This window comes from Motacilla alba, chromosome 2 (assembly GCF_015832195.1).
Source record: "Motacilla alba alba isolate MOTALB_02 chromosome 2, Motacilla_alba_V1.0_pri, whole genome shotgun sequence".
NCBI classification, from domain to species: domain Eukaryota; kingdom Metazoa; phylum Chordata; class Aves; order Passeriformes; family Motacillidae; genus Motacilla; species Motacilla alba.
Window position 1 is genome coordinate 41,441,073 of NC_052017.1, and position 7,417 is coordinate 41,448,489.

The following is a 7,417-nucleotide window of genomic DNA, read 5'->3' on the forward strand; positions in this document are numbered from 1 at the left end:
AGCCACACAAGGGCTTGTCATCACAAAACTGACAGCAATTAAACTGTACATTTAGCTTCCAGTAACTCTGGTGCAATTCCCCACTGGAAACCCACTTCTGCAACAGTTAATAAACTTTTAAAAGTTTACTCACGGCTAAGAGTATATGTTTAAGTAAACAGAACAACCAAAAAGAAAACAAAATATGGGAACAAATATTCAGACGAGTATTTTAGCATCCTGGATTCAACTCTGGCTCTCATAATGTTGACGTTTTCCTGGATACACTCTTCCCATAGATCCTTGTATATTTATGCACCTGTACATCTGGTGCACAAAGTGGAACGAGACAGTTACCCACACTGAGGATGCAGCACTGGCAGTATTTGAAGAAAACAGCTTTGCTTTACCAAAAAAGAATCAGCAACAAAGTCCAAACCAGAATAAACTGAGGATAGAATAAATGCCCCTGGGAGCGCAAACTGCTGAGAAAATGGCTCCAGTGTACAAGAAAATAATTCATACTGAAGCTTTGTGTGTCCTCAACTATTTATTATGCTCGCACACGTGGTGATATATTAAAATTCTTGTTGGCAAAATGTTCATTCAAAATCAAATGATGCTTTAGCCTCACCATGAGGATTTTTGTTGTACCAAGTCACATTTATAATAAACTTTATTAAATGTGATAAAATATTACACAGCTCAAACAGAGAAATCCATCAGGGAAATCTTGTCCATTTTTGTTAAACTAAGTGGTAGAGCTTTGTCATTGACATTAGAACAGCTCTGAGCTTTGCTAGACATACGTTCTAGAAAATCTCCCCTTAGCTCTTAATGAATAATTGAAGACAATATATAACCGAGACGCTTGTTTGCTGCCTCCAGAGCTGGATCCTACAGGACCATTAAATTAATTTTTAATAACATATGCTATGGTTAAAGTTATAGGACACAAATATTCATTCTAAATATACTCATCATATAAAGAGTAATCCCAAGGTTATAGCCTGGCTAGCGGGAGGTGCACGATGGCTAAAAAAGCAGAAAGGGAAACATTAGCACAGCTTATATCTTCTCCTAGTTATTTTTCAGATATTGTCTGTTCCTCTTACCTACCTGTTCCATGACTTAACCAGTGCTCCATGGAGTGAATGCTCAGATATTCCAGGGCAGTTCTTGCTTTTGTGGTCACCTTTTCCCTCCAGAAGCTGGGAACTGATGAGGCCTTTTGAGTGTACAGGGTCTGCACAAGATCTTACCCATCTAAATTATTTATCAGTGAGGAGGCAATTTCTGTTAGTGCCTCAGGGTGATGCTGCAAATGTTTCACAAATTTATTATCCAAGAAAAATTCAGTATAATAAGTTGTCTGCAAAATAAATTTGTAGAGAACAATGTAATCACTTGGAAATCCAGCCCATTTTAAGTAATTGCTAACTGCACCTAGGCCTCCATTAATCACTGCATAATTGAGTTTCACCTCATATTAACTCTGTCCTCAAGAAAGGCTGGTTTATCTTTGGAATAAATGAACATAATAAAAGAAGGGAACAATGAGGGAATGACAAAATCAGCACAAACTTTACACCAAAAAAAGAACAGAGGAGTTACCAAGTACCCTGTGCCATGGATGACTCAGTGTTTGTACAGAACTTTTACAGTTTACCACCGAGATGAGCAGCATGCAAGAACATATTTGAAGGCAGGTAGACTAAATTTTGAGGGGCTGTGATGGAGCATGAGGGTTTAGGATGCTGTGCCTGTGCCCAGCAAAACTTTTTTTTTTTTTTTTGTCAGAAGCAGAAAGCAGTTTTGGAAACCCTGGCTGGTAATTTCTTGTATGCAGATACACCATGCTCCCTGTACAGACTTACACAGCTTTCCTTGGATGAGAGAATATATTTTCATTTTGGTATTTGAGAGAGTATCTTCAAGAGATTTTTTCAAATAAAGGCATGATTAAATGTCAAGGCTTCTAAGAGACACCCATGAGCTGAGAAGGTTCTTTAGGACTCCTTGAAGACATCTGAAGATACCTGCAAATGCAGTAAGGTCTCTGTGGCTTTCCCCTGCCACCCAGTTAGGGATATGTTACTAAATTATAATTAGAAATCTCAGCTGCATTAGGAAGAAGGTGGGTAAAAACTTGTAAGTGCCATGCTGAAGCAATCCTAAACTTGGCTGTTCCTTTTCCTCATTTTTAGGCCAGAGCACAAACTGTAGATAAAATGTGGCACCTGCCAGAATATGACAGTTATGGTTTTTATACCCAGTAAAGAGGAAAAGAACCATACAGTATATGCAATTTTTTTTTACCTCCTGACTTTGGCCATGAGGAGTTTGGACCTGCAGGGCTGTTGTCCCACCCACTTTTCTCCATCTCAAAATGAAGCACAGATTTCTGCCTGAAACCAGGATACACATATATCCCTCAACTTACAGCACAGCTTATTTTCCCTCCAAAGTCTGCATGCCAGGGCAACAAAGACCTGAGCAGTGAAGAAAACTTTGCAACCATATGAGCTTTTAAATTCTTATTCATTAATTTGATTTTTTTTTTGTTTGTGGTAATACAGAGTGCAAGAGACTGAGCTATTCCAGCCATCACACAAATACTGACCAAGACAAGCTTCCCTCTACTAAAACCTTTGGGAGCTGGTTAGTCACATCTAGATTAACACTTTGTGACCTTTTAGAGAAAGGTCTTACAAGCTCAAAGATTAAACAGAGAGGAATGTACATCTGATCATGCAATACACTAATGGCCCTGTGTTTAAATATCACCTGGCTGGAGGGATTGAGTATTTTGAAGACAGCACCATCATCCTCCAGAAATCTTTCCTTATTTGAATTACGCAAAATTGAATCAGAGAATTGACTCAAAACACCATAAGCTGTTAATTCTGCCAGCACTGCTAGAAACTGAGATAGTAGTTTAAGAAAGGCCATTCCTCACTTTTGTTTCTGCGGTTATTTGAATTTTTATTTTACTTATTTATTTATCCTTTTTTTTTAGACAAGCAGGGCTCTTCAGGTCACTCCACCCGGAAGGTTGCTGTGATCAGATGTCCTCCCCTGGGGCTGTGCAGGCACTCCTGATGAAGACAACATCAGTTTGCCTGTGGTAGCTCAGCTTCTCTGAGACGTCACCTTCACTGTCTCTGCACAGCAGTGCCCTAGCTGCCAATTGGTGAGAGAGATCAAAATAAAGTCACACCTAGTGCTCCTCGTTAAGTATTTCATAGTGCTTTGAATTGTGTGAAATTGAAGTGCAATAAGAATGTACCAATGAAGAATGCACCAATCTATCTTCTCCTTCATGTTACGACAGTAACAAAATTATAGGACAAAGCAAGCTCTTCCTTTCAAAATAGGATATTAAGGGGAAAAAAAATCACAAAATCTGTGCATCTACTTTTTTTTTTTCAGTACTGCATAAAAGTTGCAGCTCTGTCTCAATGGACTGTCTGAAATCAATGCAAGCTGAAAACAGAAGTTACCCATGCCCTTGGATAATAACACAAGCAGGTTTCAAAAACTCAGTCTACAACTACAACCCACTGACTCAATGAACTTGAAACATCCCATTAATAAAAAAAAAAAAAAAAAAAAAAAAAAAAACCAGCTCCGAATGAGAAGTTCCCAGGAGCATGACAAACCAGTGGGTAAAATAACGTGTGGGCTGGCAAAGCACTATCAAGGAAACTCCTTGATCTTGAACTGTGGCCGCCAGATCACAGAGCAGTCTTGAGGGAGGACATCAGGTTCCCATCCGATTGCTGCTTTTATTAAATGGTCCCAGAATATCCCATTACAGAGAGAGGCTGCACACAGCTACCACAGGCATTAGCTGACTGCTCAACTATGTCCCTGAAACATAAAAAAAAAAAATCAAATGACAAAGGAGATGATGAAAGAGAAACAATCAAAAAGAAATAAAAGGTGACTGGTATCTTAATCAACAGTATATTGTGCTTGTGTTGTCCTGAATAGCAAGGTAGGGATGTTGGTACTAAATAAGAAAAAAATTAACCCTTCTCTTTTTATTTAATCTTGATGTTAAGAATCATTCATGTGGCCATTGCAGCCATTACATTTGGCACAAATTTGGGCCACTGTCACTTTTCTGAGAAATCTTATTCCCTGTTCTGAGGAATCTTATTCCCTGTTAAAATCCAAGAGAACTTCACAAAGAGGGAAAGCAGCCCAATTTCAGGCATGTTGGGGAAGTCTGTAGTTAGCACAGTTCACAGCATAGACATTTAAACCTGTGCTCTTTTGGTAAATATGTTAGGAAAAGCAAAAGGTTTATAAATCATTTTAAGTCACTAAAATATGGAGCCACACAATAGCCAAAACCTATGGAAATAGAAGATCACAGAAAAGACACTTTCAGAATATAAAAGCTGGCAAGAAAATATTAAATTTCTACTCTACTAAATAAAATATCTTCCAAAGGTTTTTTGTCTTAAAGAGATTGCTGAGCTCATAATCAATCAGTCTGGCTACTTAGACACAGCACCCCACCAGAGGATTTAGCAAAAATTAAGTACTAAATTATTCAGCATTTAAGCAATTGTGAAAGGAATATGTAGCTGAAAAGGACAAACTGCAAAACAAGATTATTTCCCCATTACATCAGTATATACTTTAGTTTTAACAGGGCTTTCCAGGGAGGTATCTAGACATTTCTCCCATGCACAGAATTGAGATCCCAGCTTTTAATCTTGTATTTTAAAGTCAAATTACTATAGTATGCATCTGAAAAGGATCACTGCTCTCTTAAAAATGTTAATTTTAAAATTAAAGTTAACATTTTTACTGTATTTACAGCTATGTTTTCTCTTTCTCAGGCTACCTTTCTATTAAAAAATACCCAACAAAACTTCATGCCCTTCTCTATTACAAATTTACATAATATTAAGCTTATAAAGAAATACTAGGAAGGTCTCATTTTTGTATACATGTACTATACACATACCATACATGAGTATGTCCAAGGAGTCACAGAGATAACACTTTTCAGACAAGTATTTTCAGAAAGACAACTGGAAATTACTAAGTGTAAAAATTTCAGTTTCCTCAGACAGGTTTTTCAAGCTGTCATATACACAAACCAGGTGAGATTTACATTTTCCATGAAGAGTTTTGATGAATTTTGGATATGCTTTGATACACCAGCTCCAATCTTCTGAAAGACTTTCCCTTTTTAAGTCTTCCTCAAGATTCATTATCCACCTTTTGAATGTCTTATAAAACATGAATACAAGCCTACTAGTGCTGGAGACTGTATCCCAGCTGTCAATACGCATAAGAACAATGACAAAATGGGCACGATTGCATGTAATTTCACGTAACTTTCATACACAGCTGTTAAAACACAGGCAGGAGTTCTGTAACACTGGAATTCACAAAGAACTGATACTGTAAAATGTTACACCAACACCTGACAAAATGGGAAATGTTGTTCGCCAGTGCCTGCATCTCAAGGTCACAGCATTAAACAGCATCAAAATAACTTGTTAAGGTGATAAATTTTGTCTCAAGCCCCCATCTCTTTTATTTTAGCATTGGATTTCCTTCTGGCAGCTGCACTAAAATACTAAACCACTCTGAGAGGCTGAATGACACGATCTGGGCATCACAGTTTATTGACTCATGATGGATAACCAACACACATTTCAATTCTTTGATCAGTGCTAGGGTTTCTTACTTACCTTCCAAATGTATGCTGTAAATTTCTGAACAGTAGAAAAACTCAAATCTAAGCCAGACAATAATGATTAAAACAGCAAGACATCAATTCCATCTAATTTAATATTAGGATTTGTTTTTAAAGAGGATGCTTCTTGAAACTTCATATCAAACGTTTTCAGTTATTGGTCACATAGCAAGAATGAGTGTTGCACTGGATAAAACTACAGTAGATGTCAGTACTCATTCAAATATATTTCCACAGAGTTGTGACAGCATTGTCTGTTGAACAGAATTTGAAGTGTTCTGCACTATTTAAAAACACAAGAGTTTCAATTCATCATCTGTTTCCACGCTGCCATAGTGACAAAAGATTTTCAGAGTTCTAACTCCTTTTTTCCCCCGCCATATATAAAATGTTAGAAATCAAAATGTAATTCTGACAGATTTAGCCGATATACATTTACCTAAATGGATAATTTTGTTACTTTGGTGACAGTCTTCAAAATAAATCAAACATGACCAAACAAACACCTACAACATGCACCTTTTCCCTCCACTTTTTTTCTAAGTATGTTAAAGAATATAAAGAGCCCCATATGTTTGTAAAGGCAACTTGATCATTTAGCAGCAAAACCAACTTACACAAAGTGCGCTATAAAAAACCAGTTACACCCAGACCTTACACTGCTGAATTACTGACCTATACTCACCCTTCATTTTCATGTTGCTAAACTTATGAGCAGTTTTAGAAGCTTCATAATGCATCTCCTTCAGACCTCAGAGAAAAAAAACCTAACAGAAGAGGGAAGGCACATCCCCATGGCATGTGAGACAACCACCCTGCTGGTTCCAGGACTGGAACTCTGGTTTATTAGACCCAAGACCCGAGCCTGGAGGAACCATCAGGAAGGTAAGCTGCCATGCTACCCTTTGAGGGCTGATGCATTCTGCCAGAGGATTTTGGCTATTTTCCCTTAGAGGGAATGGTGAGAATCTTCAGATGCATCCCATACAGCAACTGCTTCACTGCTTCCACACTTAAGCTCAGTCCTATTCCCCCTTGTCAAGCTTTGCCTTCTCCAACCCCCATTCCATGTCAGGGTCCCCACTGTGTGTGGAAACATCAGCCTTTATTTCATAAAGGCCCTTTATGTCTTCTTCTCCAGGCAGTTGCAGTAGTCCATTCTGTGCTGCAAGGAGAAGGTGCAGTCACTGCTTTCAGTGACATTAGTGTCAGTCCCCACAGGATGGCTTCAGGCTCTTGTTTGCATCCACTCACCTTCCTTTGGACCTTTTATTATCTCCTCTACAGTCAAACTGGACAGCTGCTTCTTCCCTCAAGCTCTATAAGGAGTCATTCAACTCAAGCAGGAAACCTCCCCCAGGGCAGTCTTTTTATTCCCAAAGACACCCCACTTTCAAAGAGCTGAATGAGGGACTATTGCTGGGCTGCAGCTGATGGGACTGGCTCACTCGATTAGCCCAGGTGGGACACAGAGTAGCAGCAGTGCTAGATGGACTGAGGGAGGGCATGTGTCATGGAAGTTAACTACTTGAAAGGAACTGTCAATTGATCTTCAAAACCTCTCCAGGCTTTGCCAGTAAATCCCCGGGATTGAAGGCCTGAGGAAGTCACAGCTTCTGTCCTAACATTTTAGAACAGATATTTTTGAGATCACAGTGGGGGTTTTTGCTTTAAGTTTGATACTGAGCCTTCTAACAGGAGAAAACAGAGAAC